This window comes from Eulemur rufifrons, chromosome 14, assembly GCF_041146395.1.
Source record: "Eulemur rufifrons isolate Redbay chromosome 14, OSU_ERuf_1, whole genome shotgun sequence".
Lineage (NCBI taxonomy): Eukaryota > Metazoa > Chordata > Mammalia > Primates > Lemuridae > Eulemur > Eulemur rufifrons.
The window spans coordinates 31,125,466-31,151,296 of NC_090996.1; the positions used below are offsets into that span (position 1 = coordinate 31,125,466).

Sequence of the window (25,831 nt, forward strand, 5' to 3'; positions counted from 1 at the left end):
TGTGAAACCCCCCACCCAACCACACACGACACAGAGTCCTGTCTGGTGAACTCTGGAAGACCTGGTTTACCTCTGGCAAACTTTTCTTCTGCTATACCTTTTTAACCAGTATGGGGCATGGAGGCTTCTGGGAGGGAAATTATTGATGGGTCACTGAAACTAGTCCTTTTATCCTCAGCTCAGTGTAGAAATGGTCCTAGGTTGGCCTAGAGGGAGAGGTGGGGTTAGGGTTAGGGATGGGGGATTGGCAGAGAGTGACAGGAAATATCTTGGCCTCCAGTGACCAATGTGAGTTGAAACTCTCGTAGCCAATTCCCGCACAATGACATCCGGAGCCTGACTGTGGGAAGAGGGGGCTGGGGGGTGCAGGCTGGGTTCTGGTGTCGGCAGTGCATCTAATCTAGAATTCCCAGCCCAGCACATCTGCAGGGGAAAGGGAGGAGGGAGATGGCAGAGGAGCTGAGGGGGTGAAGCAGCCAAGTGGATATAACGCTGTCTGCGGACTAATTCTGTAACCACACACACGCACACACGGAGAGGGTCATCAAGATGCAAGCTTTTCATGTACACTTTCTATGTAGCGTTCTTGAAATGACAAAATTATAGATATGGAGAACAGACTGGCAGTTGCCTGGATTGGGAAGGGGAAGCAGGGTAGCTGGTGGCTACAAAAGAGTAGAGCCTGCATCCGTATGATGGAACCATTCCAGACATGACCAGGGTGGCTGTCACAGGGAGCTGCACAGGTGATACACTGCAAAGATCTAAACACACACATGAGTGACAGCACGTAGGACTGGTGAAATCTGAATAATGTGGATGGACTGGATCGATGTCAGTTTCCTGGTTGTGATGTTGTACTACAGTCACGCGAGTTGTTAGCACTGGGGGAAACTGGGTGAAGGGAATACGGGAGCATCTCCTGGTGTTATTTCTTACAATTGCCTGTAAATCAACAGCTATCTGAAACATTAAACAAAAAAAAGTTTTAAGAAAAGTATAAGTTTAGGAGTCCTGTACTGGAATCTCAGGACCCCTACCTGCCAGCCATGAGTCCTTGGGTAGGTTACTTCTCTAAGTCCCGGTTTTCTGCTGTAAAATGTGGATAATAATAACACCTCCTTCAAAGGGTTGCTGTAGGGATTACATGAGGTAATACATGTTCTGTGCTTAAAACAGCCCTTGATGCGTGATATTAATAGCTATTCATTGTCATTATTATTTACAACCAGTGTCTAAATATATGTGGAAAAATACAGCATGTCTAAAGTCTAAGTTGCTTTTTACTCTTTAGTATTTTCTCAGAGCTTGAAGGGGTGCCCACTGCCTCAGGGATCCTTTGAGTTTTAATGACTAGCATGGTGGGTGCTTTCCAAAGTGTATCACCAACAAAGACAAGAGGGCCGTCCCCAGGGAGGGATCCCCATTTATAACTGCCCCATCTCGTCTGCAGGGCACCCCTCCCCAGCACAGCAAGGACCCGGGTTCCCGGGCATCCTTCCTTCCCTCCTGGCACTCAGCAGAGGCTGGGGGTGACACCCAGGCACTTCATCACATCAGCTAAGCACCAGCAAGAAGAACTGCAGGGAATAAAAGTCTCTATTCTGATCAAATTAGTTGGACGTGGATCAATAGGAAGCTTTGGTTTGCCCATAAGCTCGGCGTCTCCAGATTCTGGGCACAGAGTCGTCTGAGAGACAGAGAAGGGGAGAGCGAGAGGAGAAATAATATCTGTTTCCTTGGCACAGAGATTTCCTTTTATTGAATCTGTCACTTCCCATTTCGGTTAACAAACTGCTGAGTGGAGCTCATCGTTGGGCAAATATTACAGCTCCATGGAATACAAAGTGGGAGCAATTGTTTCGGATTGGGGGTTTAATAGGAAAGAAAGGGCAAAGAGAGAAAGAAGGGGTCTGGGGACTCTGCGTGTTAGAGCAGAGACCAGCTCTGCAAAGATCAGGTGCAGGAAAGAAAAAGAACACATTCTGAAGTTGCACGTGATTGTTTTTTCCTCCTAAGCCAGTACCAGCCCAAGATTCATAGCCAGCATTATTGGGTCCAAAGTTATCACAGAAAATGCATAAAAAAGACAGTTCCATTTTTCCCAGGAGAGGATGCTGAATTTGGAGTTGAATACCTTTGGAAAGAAGGGCTTGGAAAGATTTTTTTTAATAAACTCTTGCTTATTTTCTTCTACTTTCCTACACTGGAAAAGTAATGGAGTCCCTGCTGGGTAAAGAAGAAATTGTGGCCCTTTTTCTTGTTTTCTTGGGATTCAACTAGTACTCCTTGGTTGAGGGTGGTGTTTTCAAGAGAGAGAACAGAGAATATGATGTTGAGAAGCTACTGCATTCTTAACAATGTTGGGGTCTGTGTGTGTGTGTGTGTGTGTGTGTGTGTGTATTTATTTATTTGGACATGGGGTCTCACTATATCACCCAAGCTGGTCTCAAACTCTTGGCCTGAAGCGATCCTCCCACCTCAGACTCTCTGGTAGCTGAGACTACAGGCATAAGCCACTGTGCAGGCTCAATGCTAAGCATATTATGCAGTTTAGTATGTTACCCAAAATCACAAAGCCAGAAAAGAACCGAGCTGAGTTTCAAACCCAGTTTGGACTCCAGGGCCTGTGTTTATCCCACAATACCATCTTGTCTGCCTGCTCACAATGAGTTGGTCTGTCTCTTATTTCTGAGAGATTTAGCACTCTGATGACCATGAACTTCAAGTGCATTGGCTCACACCTATCCTTCTGGATCTACATTCTGAACCAGAGCTCCACCTGGTTACACAGACAGAAAATGCTTATTCATCTTGGATTATTATTAATGTTAGCTAGTGGTACCTGACACTGGCTGCATATCAGATGCCTCTGGGAAGACTTTAAAGTCCCAGATGCCCAGCCCCTGCCCCCCGGGGATCTGAATGCACAGCCAAGATTATAAACTACTGATCATGGCAATATGATAAATATGAAAAATGGTAGAGGATATAAGTTAGAGGATATAAGTTAAGAGGATTATGACAATACAGTCGGTACCACTAAAGACTCTGGAAATGAATAGTCTGAATCTTTATATGTCAGAGGCTGTAGGATATGGTAGAAAGAGCCAACCTTGGCCATTTGCTAACTATGACCACGCAATCTTGTCAAGACCGCCCTCCTCTGTAACATAGGGATGACACGCCTTCCTTTACAGAGGTTGTTACGTGGATTAGAAATAAAATTTCATATACTGAGTGCTGTGCTTGGGACATGGTAGACACTCAGCAAGGTCTACCATTTTGGTTGGGAAATCAAAATTTTCTATTAAGTAAAAACACTCCAGATGACTATAATAAATCTGTGTTAAATTCTGTGATTTACATTAAAGAGAACCACATCTAAATTGAAGATTCCTTTATGCTTTTTTCTCCCTTTATTCAGTCTTTCTTGTAACTTTTCAGAAAGACCTCTGACCACCGATCTCCACCTTCTCACCCTGCTTTCCTCCGTCTTTATAGTACTTCCCAGGTCCTGGCCATTCACTACAGAGTCATTTTTATAGGGTGTGGCGCATGTCAGCTCGAGGGTGAGGACTCTGTTTTATCCGTTGCTCTATACCTGCCACTTGGAATCCCACCTGACACACGAAAGTCCAGAGAGACACCTGTTGAATAACTAAGTGAATAATGCGTGGACTGCCTGTAGACCACCTGCACGGGGTTATCTGCAGTGCTGGTGAAATGCACAGACTTTCATCTCATCCCCAGATCTGATGAGTCCGATGGGTCAGGGACTCCGCGTTTCCAAAGCTCTGAAGTTGATTCTCATGGTCACCAACATCTGAGAACCATTTTTCTAGAATTATACAAGTGATTATTACTAAGTTATTATAATGTGCCAGGCTCTGTGTGCTTGAACAAATGCAAACCAACAAACCCAATTAAGCTGAAGGGGTGAATAGAATCATCCTGATTTTAGAGCAGAGAAACCAAGTCCATGGACTTTAGGAGATGTGTCAGCTCCACACAGCTACCAAGAAAATACATTTTTTTTTTTTAAACATACTGTGCTCTTAAACCAAATATTTCCTATTGCATATTTGAATCCTATCCATTTCTAAATCCCACACCCACTGAGGAATACTTCTTTGAGATTTATTTTAGAGATTAGGCAACTAATGCATACAGAATAGCAAGAGCAAAAGCCCAGGACGAAGCCTAGAATCTATGAGGATTGTGGAGGCAACCTCATCACGAGATGGGGGAAACCTCGGTGGTTTCCAATGTGTGGTCCCCAGGCCGGCAGTGTTGGCATCACCTGAGAGCCTATCCTATGATAAATGCAAATTTTCTGGGCCCCCTCCCAGACACACGGAGTCAGGAACTCTGGGGGCTGAGGCCAGCCATCTGGGCTTTCACAAGCTCTCCTGGCAAGCGGGACCCACTGCTATAGAGGAACAGCAGGGAGGAAAGGGAGGGAATCCAATGGGGTAGGATGGCCGGGGAGAGAAGCGGTTTACAGGTGAGAATCAGTGCTGAGGCGCTAAGGCATCACTCTAGGGTTCTGGCCCTGCAGTGATGCAGAAGTGGCCAGAAAGGGCTTCCTGGAAACCCCAGTGCTAAGAGAGGCCGCCTATGCAGGGAGGCTGGGACTGGTACTTTGTTTCCTACAGCTGCTTCTCAAATAAAAAAATAAAAAATCTATAATTAAATCAGTTTGGGAAGATCTGGGTTAAAGCAAATCACACAAATGTGTTTTTGCTGTATACTGTAGGACTTTTCAAAGCCTTTCATAGCCTAATATGCACCATGAAAATCTAAAATAGAAGACTTGGCATTACTACGTGAGAAACTGAACAGGAAATATGAAGAATGTTTTATTTTTCCCATATTTTATGTGTGTGTTTATGTTTTTTACCCTTTTTAAAAAATAAATTTAATTTTAGAATAGCTTTAGATTTACAGAAATGTTGTGAAGGGAAATACAGAGAATTTCCATGTAATCAACACTCAATCTCCCCTATTATTAATATTTTGCAGTAGTATGGTGCATTTTTTAAAACTAAGGAACCAATATGAATAAACTATTAACTAAAGTCTATACTTTACTCATATTTGCTCAGTTTTCTCCTAATGTCTGTTTTTGGCCCCACAATCCCATCCAGGTCACCACACAACTTTTAGGTGTCAGATCTCTTTGGGTCCTCTTGGCTGTGACAGCTTCTCAGACTTTTCCTGTTTTTCAATCACCTTGACAGTCAGATATTTCGTAGGATGTCTCTCAGTTAGGATTTGTCCAATGTGTTCCTCATGATTAGACCGCGGTTATGGGTTTTGAGCAGGAAAAACCTATTCCGGTTTAAACAGTGCTTCCTATCTTCATGGATTCAACACCTTTGCTAAGACTCTCAGGGCTTTGCTTCCTCTCTGAAAGACGGGATTGAATTTTGAGAAGGAAGATTATAAAATTGGAATTTCATAAATGATCAGGAAAACCAATGTGGAGTTTTGGCTAAGCTGATCGGAGGAGATCGGATGGTTGCTGCTTAATATATAACCTTCAAGGCAAAGTTGCTGGTCGGCTATTCTCAGAATTCCTACTTGATGGCAACCAGCCCATTACTGGGTGCTTAGGAGACCACTGCAGCCTATTAGTACTCTGCATAATTAGGAAGGTTTGAACATACATTTAAAAAAACAAAACAAGACAAAATCTCATGTTCCCCAAGCCTGACGAAAATGCAGAACCCTCTATGGAAAGTATGAACATCTGTCTAAAACTGTTATCCAACCAAGAGACTAGGATAGGGATTAACAAAAATAGACTGCAGTCTTAATCTCCTGGGTTTTAGTCCCAGCTTTGCAGCTTGGTGGCATTGGGCAAGTTCTTCCCACGGCTCAGCATCCTCATTGGCCAAGTGGGAGCAACACGAGTCTCTCCGGTAGACAGTGATTCTGTTGGTCCAATGAGCCGATGTGCACTCAACGCTCACGGCATCGCGCCTTGAACACAGCAATCACCCACTTCTGATTAGCTATTATTTTTGCCATTATTAAGTTAAATCGTATGGAAGCAACATTTATATATGTTAACAACTGTCAAATGCCAGTAGTTTCACATGCTTCAATCTATTACTATCATCATCATCTTCTTCTTCATCACGTCATCATCAAAGACATCGACAGATGACACAGCTCTCACTATAACTGAAGTGACCCTGGCACCGGAGCCCTTCAGCTGGGCTCTGGGCCTCCTCTTGGTCTCACTGTCACGGAAACGTCAGCACAGACAACAGCCAGCCCGTCCCTCACTTCCAACCCAGCTTCCTTGAGCGGACCCTCCTCTCGTGTATGACGCTGCAATAACTCCATTTTTCCACGCTTCATTTTCTCCCTTGCCTTGCTGGTGCCGTATCAAAGCAATGGGACTAAAGAGAAATTTCACAGCTCCTGACCCACGGCGAGGAATGCCCGTGAGCAACGAATGAATGAAACGTGATGAAGTTTCATGAATTTTTTCCTAGAAAATCTAACTTTCAATGAAATTGAGGAGGTGGGCAGACAAGGGAACACCCAGGGATGGAAAGAAGGCCCAACTCATGGTGACCGGATTACATTTGCTGGCCTGTGACTCCTTATTAAATAAAACCCTCCAAACAAATGTAATATGCATTACACACACACATATGTATTCAGCGTGCGCGCACGCACGCGCACACACACACACACACACACACACTGCTTATATAGGGCAAAATAACCCAAACAAGAAACAATTGGCAATGGTTTTTTTTTTAACAGAATTGTGTTCAGGAGCCTTGTGCTGTTTTCTGTATTCTGTGACAATGGGGACCGGGAAAGAAATGCCATTCTCTAACCACTAAAAATAAATACTTGTGTTATATTCTGTTGCCTCTGCAATGAATAAAACAGGCATGCGGGTTTATAATATCAATTCACAGGGCTCTTTCTGCTCCAGTGAACTGTTACTGAACGGTTCAGAACAAAGCTACAGGCAGATCGGACAAAGCTCCTCTAACAGGGTTGACATTAGGCTCAGCCTGATAAGACCACATCAGAGAAGCGCTCATTCTGCAGACTCTCTGATCACGGCAGCCAGAGACGGAGAGGTCCTCCAGCTCCCAGAACCTGATCACAGGCCGGGCTCTGCTGATCTGGCTTAGAGTAACAGCGCAGCTCGGGGTTATCGGGCGAAGCTGGAGTTCAAGGCAATCTCCTCTTTGCAGTGCATTTAGACATTAAGCAAAGCTCAGCCCAAGAGAAAGCGGGGGAAGAACTGGGTGGAGGGAGGCAGAAGGAAAAGAAGAAAAGTTCACTTGGGATAACAACATGCAATGATTCACATGTAAGGATGCTAGACACTTCCCAAAACATCTCTGTAGCACAACGGTTCTCAGTGGGGAGCTATTTTGATCTCCCCCCATCCCTCTGGGACCATGGGGATGCTTGGACACATTTTTGGATGTCACAACAGAATGGAGGGGGAGGCCTCAAGTGGGTAGAGGCCAGGGATGCTGCTCAGAAGCCTACAATGCAGGGGACAGCCACCTGCAACAAGGAATTATACTACCCAGCCCCAATTGTCAATGGTGCAGACACCTGCTGCGGGAGATAGCAGCCTTGATTGCCCAGCTAGACCGAGATAAAGCCTTATTAAATTAGATCATCAGGTTAGTTATCAGCAAGAGCAATCTCAACACCCAGTAGATCGATGGGCAGTCTGGAGAGGAGAAAGCATCAGGAGTTACTTACTTCTCCTCAGCAGATCAAATAGATCATTATATTTTAAGGCTATTTATGGGACATTTTTGGAGACGTGCTATTTCTCCCATTCATCTCCACGCAGTCACTGCTCTGAATGGTTTACGGTACCCATTTTAAGGTTTTTTTTTTTTTTAATTTCAAAATGAATACAGTGACTGTATTAAAATTTCCTCTGCTTTACTGTCATCCACAAGTCAACACAAAGAAGCAAATTTATCTCACTAAACATAGTGGGGGCGGGGGGGAATTTAAACAATTTGAGTCCCTGCCTCAATTAACTTGAGACTTTTATTATGTACAGGAAGGTCATTAAAAGGAGGATGCTTCAAATATGATAATTGAAAGACTGTGCATGTTCTGACACCCACGATAGCCAGACAGTGTTCTGGTTAATCAGCCTTCCTATGTCCTCACTAAGGGAGGTTGCCAGCATCGAACTTTCTAAAGTAAAGGTTACCAAACTTCTTTTTTTTTTTTCTGGGAAGAGGCAGAAAGTAAATATACTAGGTGTTGTGGGCCATGCATTCTGTTGCAATTATTCAATTCTGCTGTTGTAACACAAAAGAGCCACTGACGATTTGTAAACAAATGTGCATGGCTGTGTTCCACTAAAACCCTTTGGGAAAACAGTCTGCAGGCCAGATTTGGCCTGAGGGCCATAGTCCGCCCATCCTCTGGTGAAACATAAAAACTGGTACAACACTAGAGCATAATTGAAGAGGCCGAATCTGTGAGGATGCAGAAGGCACTTTGAAAACCTGTACGGTCTCTAGGTTATTACTGTGCATAACACCTGGCATGATGCTACAGTGAGTTGTACCAGCAACTAAGATTAATATAAAGGGTATGTCATCATCTCTGGGTTGCCGTTATATGCAGTCCTTCTTCTGTATTTCTTTTAAATGGTCTTGTATTTCTTAGGAAAACAAATGCATGAAACACAAACTGAGGCCCTACTAGTCACACCATTTACCAAGCACCATAGCAGCCTCCGAGGATATAAAAGATAAATATGACTGATGACAATCATATCTGCCATACAATAATTTTATTAGTGTCATGGTTTCTTTTTTGTGTCATCCTCCTTTGCACCACACACACAGACACACACACACACACATATCATACTAGCCTCTTGAAGACAAAATTCTGTTTTTTCCATCACTTTATTTCTAGCATCTCTAACAATAGCAGAGATGAAATAGATGTATAATAGTAGGCAGAATAATGTCCTTCTCACCCAAGATGTCCATATCCCAATTCCCACTTTATCTGGCAAAAGGGAATTTGCAGATGTGATCAAATTTAGGGTGTTGAGATGGGTAGATTACCCCAGATTATCCGGCTGGTCCTATGGAATCACTTAGGTCCTTAACAGATCAGAGGAGACATGGACCCAGAGGTAGAGTCAGAGACAGAGATTTGAATGTGCTGCACTGACTGCTTTGTAGCTGGAGGAAGAGGTTGCAAGCCAGGGAGCGCAGGGGCCTCTAGATGCCGGAAAGGCAGGAAATGAATTCTCCCCTAGAGCCTGCAGAAGAAACAGTCCCGCAGATACCTTGATTTGAGCCCAGGAAGACTCACTTCAGACTTTTGGCCTCTAGAATTACAAGAAAGTAAATTTGTATTGTTTTAAACCACTAAATTTGTAGTCATTTGTTACGGTAACAATAGAGAACTGATACAGTAGTTACTAAGTAACAATTTACCGCGGGGCTGAACGGTCACTTTGGAACACAGACGTTTTGGAGGTAGGGAAACTTTGGATTCTGGAAAGTTTTATTTATTTATTTTTCCTTCTAAGTATTTTGCATCCCTCTCTAATTTGCCGTCCGCTCAAAAGCATGATTCAAAGTGGGTTTTCTTTTGGAAACCTACTTCTACCCTCTGGGCCGCAGGTTGAGACAGAGGAAGAGACGCTGGCACTGAAGGGATTGGATCAAAATCAGGCTCACCCATGATGTTCTGAAATTTAAAAATAAAATTAAAAATAAACCTATGCTCCCTCACTCAGTAGCCAGCTGACTCTAAGCAAGAAAAGCAAACTGTCTGGGCCTCAGTTTTCTATAATGGGGTGCAATAATCCCACCCTCAACATTCTTTCTGTAGGAATCAGAAACAGTAAGAACAATGTATTTGGCACACAGTAGGGCTGCAACATATGGCATCTCTATTTTCACTCCTGTTAGGGGGAGTTACCTTGGCAAGAAATAATGTTTAGCTGTCGTGATACAGATAAGCTTTACTATAACAATCACAATTTGAAGATTATTCTCAGTTTGTGTTTTGGAGAATGCAATTTATCTTTCCAACAAAGTCATCATCTCTAGAAGGCTTCTCATCTTTGGCACTATTAACATTTTGGACTAGACAATTCTTTGTGGTGGGGGCTCTGCCCTGTGCATTGGAGGCTGTTCAGCAGCTGCCCAGCTCTCCCTACTAGATGTCAGTACTGTTTGTTCTCAAGTCCCCAGCTGTGACAACCAAGAATATCTCCTGACATGGCCAAATGCACCCAGGGGTCACAATCACACGTGGCTGAGAATCACTGATCCAGGACCATGACCTCATTGCTCCAGGTACAGAAGAGTGGGAAGGGCACAAGGAAACAGGTGTTAGAAGCAATTGGCTTTAGTTACCAGGCAAAAACCCCCAGCAGTGAAAATTCCCTCTGTGCCATCCAAGCCGACTGTTCAGTTCCTGGTAAAAATGAAGGCTGACCGCAGGTGCAGCTGGGACTTGGGCTGGAGGCCGGGATCCGCACAGCCTTGCTTGGTTTTCTTCCTCCGATGCGAGAATGTGTGGGCAGAAAGCACATCGAAATGCGTTGACTTGAAATGGGAGGCATGAGGCAGACGCGGAAGGCATTTTTAAATGTGCAAGGAAGAGGGCTGGTCCAGGCATAACTTATTTAATTGCTGCCTTTGGAGCAGCCTGCGAGTTCCAGAGCAGCTGGGAACACGCTTCGCCCAGAGCTCAGCTCTGCTCAATGTTCTCTGGCAACACCTGGTGGAACAGGGAAAAAACTGCACAGCGCCTTGGCATGAGCTGCTGCATCTGCTAATCTCATCGCAGCCGAAGGCTTTCCAGCCGCAAAGGTTTGTGGCGGGGGAGGGGGGGTACCTTCAGAGGCCCCACCTCTGCGCTGGCATCCACGCTGTGCCGTGCTAATTTCTCCTGTTTTTCTTTCTACTTTATCAAGCAGAAAACAAACACTGCTGTATTGTCAAGAGCTTTCTTGCTAGGATGAGGAAATAAATTGCAACTGCAGCCTCACTGGAGGTTTTTCTCTAGTTGCGCCCAGAAACCTCTCCACGATCACACCGCAACCTTGCAAGCGTGCACTGCCCAGCTTTAAAAACACACCCTTACGGGTTACTGCCCTATCTGAAATGATACCCTTCATAGCTTGGCAGGCATCTTTCCAGCTGCAGAGTAGAAAGATCTCTACTCAAGGGAGTAGAGATGAGAAAAGGGGACCCACACCCACACATCTACTTCCTGGGAATAAAATCCACTGACCTGGCAACTCCACTCCGGCTGCTACCCCCTCATCCAACCCACTTCACATCCCAGCAGAGCGCACATCTGCGTTTGCATCAGTGAGAAGGAAACACTCTCCCCTATTGTGTATTTTCCCTGATAAAGACATGGCAGCAGAGAAGCAGAGAATTAAAAAGTACGCTCAGTTCTTTGGAAAAGCATTCTCTTAAAATCCACAGACTCACTCCATATTCTAAGGGAGGCAGCATGACGTGGTTGGGAGACAGGCTGAGGTTTAGGTCCTGGTCACTCCTGTGCAAATTATTTACATTCTTTAAGCCTTTATTTCTTCAACTGTGGAACAGAAATGATAATAGCATCTATCCGTGGAGGTCATGCATGCCAACTGCTTCACACAGTGCCTGCCAGAAAATGTTAGCTGTTAGCAGAAGCCATAATCGTTCACCTCTAAGGAGCTATCACCGGATGTCACAAGTTTGTGGGCCTGTCCCTGGTAGGTCAGTGACCTGCAAGGTGAAATTAAATAAATTCCTATCTCTTCATGTTTTTCTTGTCGACCAAAATGGAGCAAATACCACCTGCTTTTTAAAATTATTTAACTGAAAATATCATTTTTGCTATTGTAGAAGACATGTTAATGCTTTTCTTTCCCCAGTTTATTTTTTTATTTCAGCATATTACGGGGGTACAGATGATAAATGTTTAGGTTACATATATCTCTTTTGCCCCACCCGAGTCACAGCTTCAAGTGTGTCCATCCCCCAGACAGTGCACATCGCACTCATTAGGTGTGAATATTCCCATCCCCTCCTCCCCCTACCACCTGCCCAGCACCCGAAGACTGCTACTACTATATGTGCACGTGAATGTTGTCCAGTGGCACATAAACACAAGGCATTATTATATATCTGATGCTTATATCCATTGCAAACATACATAGCCAATGTCATCAAGCAGATGTTTTTTAGAAGACCCTGGAGAATTATCTGGGAGTGTTTCAAAAATGTAAGCTTCAGTCCCTGACTGAGAAGGTCTCTTCTAGATGTTAGTTCTACCCAGTAAAAGGAGGAGGGGAGTTAAGAGGGGTCAGATATCCAAATGGCCAACAGGTACGAGAAAAGGTGCTTACCATCGTTAATCACAGGGACCTGCAGATCAGAACCACAGTGGGCGATCACCTCATGCCTATCACAATACAGTGGCTACTATCAAAATGACAAAAGGTAACAAGTGCTGGCCAGGATGTGGAGACAAGGGAACCCTTGCACACTGTTGGTAGAAATGTAAATCAGTATAGCCATTATGGAAAACAGTGTGAACATTCCTCCAAAACTTAAAATCAGAACTACACTATGACCCAGCAATCCCACTTCTAGGTATGTATCCAAAGGAAATGAAATCTGTTCACTGCAGCATTATTCACAATAGCCAAGATATGGAAACAACCTAAATTTCCATTGACAGATGAATGGATAAAGAAAATGTTTATATATATGTGTGTGTGTATACATATGCACATATATAAAAATATATAAAATATTCCAATACATATAATATTATTCAGCCATAAAAAAGGAAATCCTGTTATTTGCAACAACATGGATGAACCTGAAGGACATTATTGTAAAATAAATAAGCCAGACACAGAAACACAAGTACTGTATTATCTCACCTGTATGTGAGATCTAAAATAGTCAAACTCATAGAAACAGAGAGTAAAACAGTGGTTGCCAGGGGCTGGGGGCAGGAAGAATCAAGGAGATGTCAGTCAAAGGGTTCAAAGTTTCAGTTATGCAAGATGAACGAATCCTGGAGATTAATGTACAGTATGGTGACTACAATGAACAAAACTGTATTGTATACTTGAAATTTGCTAAGAGAATACATCTTAAGTGTTATCGCCAAATTTTTTTTTTTAAAGGTAGCTATATGAGGTTGTGGATACGTTAATTAGATTCAGTGTGGTCATTTCATGATGGATACATATATTAAAACATCAAAGTGTACACCTTAAATATATACAACTGCTATTTGTCAATTATACTTTAATGAAACTAAAAAGAAGTGGTCAGATAATCCAAGAAAAATCAAGCTTCATTTCATGCCAAAATTGCAACACGAATGTGGAGCTACAGGCTCACCATTTCCTACAATATCAGATCTGCAAATGCTCTGCAATGTTTCTGAGATTGCCTCCCAGTTCCCCTGCTTCCATGGACGTTGGTTTGTACTTTTGGTGGCTTCAGATCAAATAAAAACTTTCCACAGTTATGCCGTCCCTGCTGTTGATGCTGAGATTCCAAGTTATAATGTCCTATGCAATGGGATTCTCAAACAGGAAAGGCTCTCTTTTCCTAAAAGTCACATTATATGAAATATTTACCATTTTGTGTGCCAGTGGCTGTCCAATTAGGCTCATCTGAAATACTCTAATTAACAGAGGGGAGTCTCACATAGTTAGCATTGGAAGCCACTCATATTCAAATTATGCATAAGGATTTGGAAGCCAAGGTATAGAACATCTTTCTATGACCAAAGTTCAGATACTTTGAAGTCTGCTTCCCAACCTTGGCCCCCTCAGAGGACTAAGAATCTACCTTTTCTCCTATCCCTTGGTAGAAATTCTCAAGTGCAGGAGGATAGCATATTATTATTTTTAAAATTTTATTTAAGGCCACATTTTAAAGATGATATTCATTTGTATCAAAAGACAATGCCTTAATCTGAAATTATTAAAGATTGATAACAGAGCTCAGGAACATGCTTCCTATTTTTCACTTCAAAAGGAAATTATTAACCACCACTTTCAGGGCACTTAACAATGTCCAGGACTGAATAAGTTAGTTGATCCTCTCTTACAGGTTAGTCTTCAGACAAGACTCGGTGAATTTTTAAACATGTTTTCAAAGAGTTGCTCATCACAGCTAGAGTTTTAAAATATAGCATATACATTTTTCAATTTGGTAAAAATCCGTTCTATATTTTATTTAAACCTTGACGTTAGCATACAGTCTGACCATGTGGAAAATGTCACTCTGCATCTTTGAAATATATTCAAAAATGAAAATAAAATAAAAATAACTTTTTAAAGGGAAGAAAAAGAATATCCACTTGCTGAAGGCTTGATGTATTATTAACACATGATATCTTTCTCTTTGAGAGTTAACCTCATTGAGATATGACATGAGCCTGGATATAAAAGAGCCATTTTAACAGGACAACTGAGCTTCCTTTATGCAATTTGGAAACTCTTTTGGCCTCCTGTGCTAGGTCATAACAACTGAAAGAAGCTGGGCATGTTACGTCTCCTGGTTGTGCCAAATAAGTCTGTTCAGTCGATAATATTTCAAAATACATTTTATCATTAACCTCACCGGCATCCTCAATTCTAGAGGCAAGCAACAAAGATACTGTTTTCTCTACCTTACAGATAATGAAATTTAGGTCCAAAGAAGTTAAACGATGAATGTGCCAATTTTACCAACATCACACAGAGAACAAACAGCAAAGTCCACACTTTCCACCACCCAGACATTTGAGATCCAAACTATTTTCCTACTTATTTTTTTATCCTATCTAATCTGTCTGCCTGTCTATCAATATGTTTGGTGATCTCTCTAGTTATCAATCCATCCACGTGTCTATGGCTTCCCCAAAACACCTACCGTGATTTTAAGGTGAGTTTGAAAGTTTATCAGAGAAAAGTCTGGCACGGCTGATAGATACTTGCAAAGGTTACCTGCTTGAGAAAAGCAATGAGATTTGGACGCTATTTAAAATTTGGAAATCTTCACCTTTTACTCTATATTTTTGCATATTTATGTATAGTTTGACTTTTTTCACAGACAGAACGGATTTATGCCAACTGCTGTGTGATTAAAAATAAATGCACTGAAGACAAAAATAAAAAAAATGACTTTATCAGGCAGCTTAACGCTTCTCGATTTTCTAATACCATTATATGTTCCCTCCATTCAGGCAAATGCTCCTGCCATGTCTCGGGGCTGTATTTTGGATAAACCCTCTCAAATCAACTGCGTGGGACCAGATTTCATACCTCTGTCCCTTCACCTTCCTGGGTCTCACGTGCAGCTCCAAGGTTGGCAGGGCAACGTATTAGAAATAAAACACAATGGTCATAGGTGACACTTCAATTTTGCTTCTTCAGCAGTGAAGATCACCAACGGCGCTGCTTTCTGCTATGACAGAAAATCCCCTAAATATCACGGCATGGTCATGTGCACCAATGGCACCGTGGATCCTGACTCCTCCTAACATCACCACCAAGCTGCTGGGAGCCGAAATCAATTTTTAATTGACTGGATTATTGCAGGACTGTGGCTCATCCGCTGTGCTTTGCTAAAGGATTTTCCGTCCCCAGCTCTGTGGACATCATCCAAGTGGAAAACTTCAAAATGCTTGAAGAGTAAAGTGGACTCAAGATTTAGGAAGGGGCTAGGAGCCCTACCTCCAGTTCCCAAAACTCCTCCGGCAGGTGGACCACACCACAAGACGTGCTCTCGAGCGACCAGGAAAGGGATATGTTGGGGAGGGTCTGGGAGGAGGCTGTCTTGTGTTTTTTTCACTTTTGAGGATGTCTGTCTTCAGGAATAATCCAAATATGTCTGCTAGACCCTGTGCTGAGGTTGCCAATTACCTTAAACATGGGTTCAGTGGGAGGAGAGAGGGGGCAGAGTTACATAACGCAGTTATTTTAAATGTAGGTCCTTGCCCTTCCCCCAGACCGACAGAATCAGAGTCTCTGGAGATGGAGCTTGGGGGAAGGTACAATTTTAACAATCCCAGGAGAGTCTTAATGCATGACTAAATTTGAGAACTTCAGGCAAAATTGTTCAAAGCATAAACTCCAGGATCCAAAAAATCCAGATTAGGATACCAGCTGTGCCACCTTTCTAGTTGGGTGACTAAGAAAAATGACCTTTCCCTCTGGAGGTTCCATTTTCTCATCTATGAACTGGGGAGGAGCAAGTTACCTACCTCTGAAGATTGTGGAGGTGAATGTTTTAAAAATAAAGATAATGCCCATCATCAATGCCAAGCAGAATGCCTGGTACCTAGTAAATGCCCACAAACAAAGGTCAGGTTTTTGTTGCTTAATGGTCTAAGCTCAGTCGAACTGTTTCTCCGTGCAAGGATGCTTGACAACAAAATGGGAGTGGGTTGACGTGTGTCCCTCCGAAAGACATGGCCAAGTCTTGACCCCTATTACCTGTGAATGGGAACTTATTTGGGAATAGGGTTTTTACAGGTGTGATGAAGTTAAAGATCTGGGTGTGGGATCATCCTGAACATGAGCAAGTCCTAAATCCGTGGGCAAATCCTTGTAAAAGACAGAAGAGGAGAAGACGCAGAGGAGAGCGCCCCGTGAGGACAGAGGCGGAAACTGGAGTGACGCAGCTACAAGCCACGACACCAGCAGCGGTTGCCAGACACCAGCAGCGGCTAGAAGACAGCCATGAAACGGAATGGATTTTCCCTCCATGTCTCCATGAGGAGCCAACCCTGCTGACATCTGGATTTCAGACTTTTCGCATCCAGAATTAGGAGAGAATAAATTTCTACTGTTTAAAGCCACCAAGTTTGTGATCATGTATTATGGTAGCCCTAGGAACTGATAGGGAGCCCTTCAGTGACCCTCTTTAGTCCAAGCATTAACCCTTGAAAAGGGTCATCTCAGAATCATCTTCTCCAGGGAGTCTGACGCCATGGTGGGAATATCTGGCCCCTGGCCACATGGGCTCAGAGCCCGGACTTGGCTTCAGACTCAGCAGGTGCCACGTACGACAGGAGTCCCCTGGCCACAGCCAGCCACGTCAGTACATGTCAAGCTCAAAATTCACTTTCTGGTAGGCTCTGGAAAGAATAAAAGATTTTTTATTTCCTCCAGAATTCTCCTTAAGTGTATAGAGATCTGAAGGTGGCCTATCTCAGATGGGAGGTCAAAGAGTCAATATCTGGGTGAGCCACTCAGGATGGCTGTGAGTTTGGCAAGATCTTCCCTTCCCTCTGGATGCTCCAGAGAATTCAATCATTGATCCCTATCCCCAAATTGATATGACAGTAACAATAATAGCTACCGTATATTGAGATTCTTTAACATAGTAGACATTGACTATATCTTTCACCTTCATCGTCATCTTCAACTTTACTATGACACTGAGATAATTCTCTGTGTCCATCCTACAGATGAAGAAACTGAGGTACAGCAAGCTTAAGAATCCTGTGTCACCCAGAGGCTATGAAAAATATACAGGATTCAACCCTGTGCTCCTGCTGCTGCAATAGGCTGTCTGCAGTGATGGTGATGCCTTGTGCCTGGACATCTGAGACATTTCCCACCAACGCTCTAGCTTATCTGAGATGGTCCACAAGGGGCACGTCCTTCTTCCACGCGGCGGCCTGCTGTAGCACACTCTTCATCAAGTACTCGTGGACGGTGCCAGAAGGAGAGCAATTGGAAGAAGTTAAATCACCAAACAGTTGCTCTGAGGATGTGGATTAATCCACTAAACACCATAAGGGGAGAAGACTGGATGCCTTGGCTGTTTATAAAATAAAGCGTTCACTGAGCTGAGAAATTTTAGAGCCAAGGAAGGCCTAAAATATCGGGTAGTTTTACCACGTCATTTTACAGATGAGAAAACCAAGACTCGAGTAGACTAATGGGCCCGCTCAGGCTTATAGAGCTTGGGAGACAGGCAAGATTTGAACTCAGAACTCTTGACATCTCTGTTCCTCCATCATACGTCTATTACTTAAACTCTAAGGGCCAAAAGTGGGGGTGAACACATATGTCCAAATCATCCCAGGGTGCCAGGGTAGTCTTCCTGTGTGACGGTCACTTTACTTGTGAGTCATTCACCATAAACTTCATCTACAGAGTCTCAATAGTTGTGATGCTACATTGAACATATTGATTTTGGTCTCTTTCCATTCACCACTCTCACTCTTTGGTACCAACTTCAAAGTCCACAAAAGACAACAGCCTCTGGGATCCCTCTGTCACCAGCGGGTTCTAGTCACTTCTATGTGGATCCATGATCCTACTCTCAAGAAGATGCCACACTCATGTCCACACACGGTAGTAAAATTCAACGGAAATCAAGCAGGTGGGAGGGGGGAGGAGGGAATGGATAATTTTTACACCTAACAGGTACAATGCACACTTTCTGGGTAATGGACACTTATAACTTTGACTCAAACTGTACAAAAGCAATTCATGTAACCAAAATGTACCCAGATAATATTCTGAAATTTTTAAAAATATGTCCTCTATGGCCAATATAAAGAATTAACTCAACTCGATTCCTGGTACTCCTATAAGCCGGTGTTGCCAGGCTAGTGTCCTACAGTCTGCAGATAAGTGGTCCTGAAAAGTCACTTGCAAAACAAACATCACACGAAACACCTTGGGATTTAAATCCCATTTTAACTACATATCGGATTTAAATGCAATACACACAATTCTATCTTGCTAAAGTCTTCAGTTCAAGAATCTCATCTTGGTACTACACTGAGCACCAGAGATAGAAGAGAAAGAGGGTACCATGTTTGTGAAAGATCTTACAATTCAGCGCGTTTTCTAATTAAAGAAATAATTATCATCTATTCACTGCTTTTTAAAAAAAATCAGTTTTGTTTTTCATATACTGTTTTCTCAAAACAAGTCGGGTCTCACGCTTTCCTGGAGCACACACGAATCTGTATGTTACGTGTTTCCCAGACTTCATTTGTGCACGGCTACCTTCCTGCTACACTCTGTCTGCGAAGTGCTGCTCTTGTTTCTGCAGAAAGGACCAAGGTAGGCGGCACACTGAGCTTGAATGAATGGCAGGTCCAGAATGAGAACTCAGCACCTGAGCTCTAGCAGAGACTATAACGCTGCTCCTGGTTGCTGTGTCCTCGACATCCGCCTATGAATCAGGACATGCGAGGAAATGCAGACATGGCAATAAAAACCTCCAGGTGGGAGTCTGTGAAAAGATGCCCTGAATCATGCAGGGCGAACAGCAGCAGGAAAAACGCATCGCTCTGAAACTGTTCTCACTCAATTCTCATCTGCTTGCAACTGAGGTCTGCCTGTTGACACTGGTCTCTGCCTAATTTTCTCAGGTGCGACAGTTGTGGGGAGTCATCTTTCTCCCCAAGGCCAGAACGAGCACCAAGTGCAGATAGGTGGGGAGCTGGACCGCTGCAGCCTTGCTCCCGTAGGCACAGAGGGTTGCTGATTCCAGGGAAGACACGGCACAGTCATCTTCCTCTTGTCATCCTCCTTTTGCCCCAGTTATTGGGGAAAGAGCAGCCCCCGTGTCCCTCCTCTGATGCTGACAAGCTGGGAGCACCCTGGGGGATCCAGAATCCACCATTCCCAACTCCAGAGCCCAGAGCAAGAGCCTCCTCTCCATCCTGGGAAAGCTCCCCTCCCTGCCAAGCACTGCTGATCGATGCTCCCAACACATAATTATCTTAATTTAGGTGTGTATTTTGCGACAATATTTTGGATAACCCTGGCACTTACTCTTCTCTATTACAAACATTTATGTAACCATGCCAGCCGATTAATCTGAAGGATGTGGCAAAGAGACGGGAAAATTTCACCCACAGGAAACAAAAATCCAGTCTTTGAGGATAAATATGTACTCCAAATTTCATAACTTATTGCAGATTGCTATTGATATTTCAGAAATGTATTTGTCCCTTGGACATATTCATAGAGCGTTTGCAAGTCTATAGACACATCTATTTAATAACTGTACTGCATAATTCTTCCATGCTACATATACATGAGAACCTGCAAACACCCCCTCAATCCCCACAACAAAGGTAATAAGCTTTTGTCTTGCCTTTTTTTTTTTCTGCTTTAAGCATTCCCCTTAATGAGCTCTGCTTCTTTGTAACTCAAGAGATTTAGTATTCTGTCCAACAAAACAATTTATTGCCCAAAATGTTCTTACTGCAGATAAAATCTTAGCTTCCCCAATACTTCTGGCTCCACAGTTAATACCCTAATGTTTCATTTACAGCTGAACAAAGCGGCTTATCTCCACTAAAAGGGGAATTAGTAGTAAGAAATAATTTCAATCATCTGCTGAGTTTCTAAGTAAAGTGATGACTTCTGCATTCTCGCTTCTATCTGATGACAGGTGTGTTGGGGGCTCCCAGAAAATAGAGCAATTCTGTCACCTAAGCTTTGTAATTTGAACAATGCAGCTACATAGATCAGGCAAGAGTTAGGTCTTGGCTGTCAGGGAGGAAAAAAAAAAAATCTACACTTAGAAATATGCTGTAGTCAGCAGTTCTTAGCTACAGATTGGGTACTAACTCAAGGGGAAAAAAAATTGGTTTGAATCAACAAATGGCTCCATTTTTTCCCCCTAGTCTGCAGCAAACTTATTATAAACCTACAAACTCACAACCCCAGTCCATTACGTTTCCTGGGCACGTCCACACACCCACACAGTACCATGATGGCTATATATTCTCACACGCGTGCATACAGCCTTATTTATGTGTGCACAGACATGAAGGCTGCCGGAGATGGCGAGGAGAGTGAGGAGCGGGGACTGGGGAAGGAGACGTATTGGAAAGCAGGGAGGCAGAGGAATCGTGGATGAGTCTGCAGCGGCGACCAGATCATTTACAACAGAAGGCGAGAAGAGTGACTTGCCTTCCTGAGAGCTACACGGGGAAATTCAATTTGCTGTCGCTCACGTCGCAACCTTGGCACATGAAAACCTGGCAGTGCCCCCCTCTCCCCCAAACTGCCTAATACCAATACCGAAAAGGGAGCCAGCCGAGAACCCAGGGACTGGATTGGGCCCCTTTGGGAGGAAGGTAGAGAGGCCATGACCCTGGACCTCATAAGGGATGGAGCAGTAGAAATGTGCAGAGAATGCAAATGCAGGTTGGCTTCACTCGCATCTACAGGCAAGGTGGTTTGCCTCCCGCCTACGCCCGTCCAGCAGGAGGTGTTCCTTAGCTGTCCAAGTCCCCTCAGCAGGATTGTTAATAGTAGCCCTGTGGCTTTCAGGGGAGGTAAGCAGGAGACACGGGTGGAAGACCAAGGAGATAGAAAGGATTGTGCAAAGTCAGAAATACAAATAGGTTATTATTGCTAAAGCAATGACTCTAATTTCAGATTTCTTTTTTATTCTGTGGTTCTTTAAATCTGGTGCCTCAGCCATCCTCCCCGGTATGATGAACCATCCTCCAGCTGGGGTGGGAGTTGGCTGGTAGCTGCTCACAACCTGAACTCTTCTCTGAAGGGTTGAACTTGGCCGACAGGAGTCACCTTAACCTGAAATGCCAGGAGGAAGGTTGGAGGTGGAGGGTAAGGGGGCTACCACCCCTTCCTCAGGGACACTCTGTGGCCAAAGACAGGTTGACGAAAGGGGGTGAGAAAAAGACTTTGGATGAAATCATCCTAGGCACAATTAGTAATCCAGACATCCCCGTAGGGTCATGCTGAAGCCGTACCTTTCCCTATTAGTTTTTCCCTCCCCTCCCCTGGTCCATTACTCATCCGTTCCCCACAGTTTTCTCCCGAGAGCACCCCTCCAATTAACCCCATGCATGCAAATCTCCATCTCAGGCATTGTCCCTGGGAGATCTGACCTGAGACAGAAGGGGCAGAAAGATTACATATTAAAAGTACACTCCTATGAATATACACTTGAGTGTGGAGCTGGGTTTTGGATACGGTGATGTTACCAAAGAGAAGTTGTTGGTCGACACTCAGAGGGGAGCGAGAAGCAATGCATGTCTCACCAATCAAAGATTCTACCTTCCCAGATACAGAGTGAAGGTTGAACATTGGACACTGAGATTCCGCATGGGCTGTAGCTCCTCCCCACACCTCCCGCCAGGAATGTTCTGTCTGATTTCAGAACCATTGACTAAATGCAAGAAGCTATAATAATAAAAAATCGAGACATCAAAGAGAGACAAGCCAAGCAATGGAAGGAAAGAGAGCTCTACTGTGATCATTCAAACCCTTGATTCAGCCATGACCAATGGCAGCTGGAACCATTCCTGAACTTTGCAGTGCTTTGACATAATCACAATTCCTTGGGCTTATGCTAGTATTAGTTGGGCTTTATAACCTAGTCAGCTTAACCTACAGGGTATTAGGAGAAAGAAGCTTTAGTCCTATCTCAAAGTGGGGCTCTCCTTACATCACCAGGAAGTGAATGAACATGGACACATATGCCATCTTTCTTTCTTGCCCCCTTGTATCTCCCATCAAAGTCATTGGCTCTGGTGGAACCAGAAAGGGTGTCTGTAGTTTACAATTTAATTTGATAACTACTTACAGAGCACTTACAAGAGCTGGACATTTATGGATGATCAAGAAGGACTCAGTGCATTTCCTCAAGTAGCCATTACTCCTCGGTGGAATAAAAAGGCCATTGATCAAACGCGAACATGTATTTCATTATAATTTTGGGAAGTGCTTTTAAGGAAAATGCAAGGTGCTGTAAAAGGGGAAAGTGGTCTAGCCTGGAGGATTCAGAGAAGGCTTCCATGAAAAAAATGATATGCAGGCAGAGGTCTCAAAAATGATGATGAAAAGGCAATGTGAAGAGGCAGAATAAAACATTTTCGATGGAGGAAAAAGCATGTGCATACGTCCCCAAGGAGGAACAAGTTGGACAAGCTTCAAACACTGAAAATAATTCTGGCCTGACTTAGGTATTGTGGTATCAAACAAGGTGTTAAATGAGATCGCAAAGACAGGAGGGGAAGGGGACGTGGAGAGCTTGCATTCTAAGGACATCAAGAAATCGATGAAGGGTTTAGGCCCCGTGATGGGGTGCAGAGAGTAAGCTAATGTCTCTGACATTGGGGATCTCAGCCCACCTGAAAGAGCAGGTGTCCCCGCAGGCTGGTCATGAAACTCATCCATTCATTCGTTCTTGCACTCACTCATCCATTTAGTCATGGTCGAATGCTACTGTATATAAGGCATGTGTGTTCTGGGCATGCACGGGAAGAAAACCCACATATAATCTTCACCCGCATAGTGTTTACAGGCTGTTGGGGACACTGGTCATGAATCACATCATTACATCAAAAGACGCAAAACTGAAGTTAGGATAGAAGCTAGAAATGAAGGTTATAAAGTGATACAGTAAAGATGCTTAACCAAATCAGTGGGATCAAGGAAGTTTTCCTTGAGGAAGCAACAAGGGAACTGGTTGAAAAGCATACATGAGCGTCAACCAGACAAAGAAAAGAGAAAAGGAAGTCCGGGTGTGGAGGAGACCATGGCAGGACTTCTGCAGTGAGAATAGAAGCAGCTGGGGCGGCAGGTACTCACCTGGCCCTACATCCAGTATCCTTAGGGCTCCTGGAACCCAAGATTTCTCCCCTCTCCCTCGATGAGGGCCCCTCTTTCACAAACCAGGGCACATGACCCAGCAAGCACATTTAGAGGGACGTCAGCAAATGTGATTCTAAAAAGAGACTGGCTTAGAAAAGCCATGCCACAGGACCCACACCAGGTGGAAGAGAGGTGGGAGCAGTCGAGTGCAGGGGACAGTGCCTGGGCGTGCCGCCCTGTCCAGACCGTCACAGTGGATTCACTCTCATAAATTTAGCTCAACAGGTCAACTGAGGATGGGATCTATTTTCTTAAGAATCAGGAATAGACAAAACAGGCACAACAAGGAGGGCCAAAGAGCCTACAAAACAAACAAACAAACAAACAAAAAAAAAAAAAACTGGGGGTCAGAGAGACTTAAAATCCTCCAGGGAAGGTCCCTGTTCCAACGCAGACAACTGAAGCAGGTAGTAAAAAAATCCTTCTTCCTGGACCTTTTCATTCCACATTTGCAATTTTCTTACATTCCTGACTCTCCCTATCCCCAGGGCATACAAATCACAGCACACAACCCGGCCTTGGAATCTGTCCTCCCTTAAGCACACACGTATTCTTATAAATGGAAAGAAAATGGTCTCGTTGCGTACTATTGAGCAAAACAAATCTCTAAATGGATTGTCAGTTCTTATAACCACTAATTCCTCTATAAAGAGACAGCATATTGATTCTTTTCATCAAAAGTTGCCAAACTTGTAAATTCACAACCCAGCGTGCAGCCCAGAGATGATCTATTGTTGGGTGATGATGCAAAACGTGGCGCCTTGTTCTTGCGCCATCTTTACGACGGACGGATATATTTTCGGGGTATTTTCTCATTAAATCTTTACAATTCTGTGAAGATGTTCTGCTTCCCAGATGAGATGAGCAAGGCTCTCAGAGGTTAGGAGCCGGGAAGAAGGCCCCAGCAGGCTGGAACTTAAACCCAAGTCTTTGGACTCCTAGTACAAACATAGCAAAGAGGCTGGAGTCTGGAAGTGACACGGACTCCCATCAAGTCCTGTTTCTGGGAACGCATTCTCTCTAAGGCTATGGTAAAACTTCTCAACTTTTCTGAGTCCCTATTTTCTTATTTGGAAAATGCAGTGGAATCATGGACCTAGCAGGGTGGCATAAAGATTATATGCTTATAAAGCATTTAGCTTAATAGCCAGAACATTCTATATATGCAATAAATTATAACCATCAATATTACTACTGGTGTCATTGTTGAATTATATTAATATCGTGGCCTACCCAAACCTGCTGTCGTGCCTATTGAAAACTCTGGCCAGACCATCCTCTGAATTTCTCTCTAGCGCTGCAACATATTTTGATGACAATTCTGCCCATTATCTTTTTAAGCAGTGTTTTGCCTCACTCCAGGATTTGGCTGAAGCAAGCCATTGTCTAAGGAGCTTCCAGAGAGGTTCACAAGATTAAGCAATGGTATCTTTGACCACGGAGTCCAGAACAAAGATCAAGAAACAAGATTTAAGGGAATAAATTATATCCCAATCGACATCTCATTACACAGTTAGATCGCCTTTTAATTCATCAAAGAATAGTGCTGCATTGAACACATTACATATCATTACCTGTCCAGTTCATTTTGGCTTTTCAGAGAATTTGCATCCCAGTTTAAAAGCTGTATTTTTAAGCACCTATTCTGTAACAGACAATGAACTAAGCTCTATACAAATACTCCTTGACTTATGATGGGGTTATGCCCCAATAAACCCATTGTAAGTTGAAAACATCCCAAGTCAAAAATGCATTTAATATACCTAACCTACTGGACATCATAGCTTAGCCTAGCCTACCTTAAACATGCTCAGAACACTCACGTTAGACTACAGTTGGGCAAAATCATCTAACACAAAGACTATTTTATAATAAAGTGTTGAATATCTCATGTAATTTATTGAATACCGTACCAAATGTGAAAAAATGGAGTGGTTTCACATCATCAGAAAGTCAAAAAAAAAAAAGCGTAAGTCAAACCACTGTAAGTTGGGGACTGTCTGTACATGAATTATCCCATTTGTCCTCCTTAAAGCCATCTGTTGGTGAGGATTATTACCTTCCTTTTACAGCTGAGGGGACTTAAGCTTAGGGGGAGTGAAACAAGGTAGATGATGAAATTTTAAACTCAGATTTGTTGGATTCCAAAACCTA

The 25,831-nt window shown here is 43.5% G+C and overlaps 1 protein-coding gene across 32 annotated transcripts in view; it reads right to left on the bottom strand.

Annotated features, from left to right (window-relative positions):
- The window catches only part of RBFOX1 (RNA binding fox-1 homolog 1), a 1,926,172-nt gene that overhangs the window by 250,461 nt on the left and 1,649,880 nt on the right, over window positions 1–25,831 (bottom strand). The gene's annotated exons all lie outside the window — the stretch shown is intronic.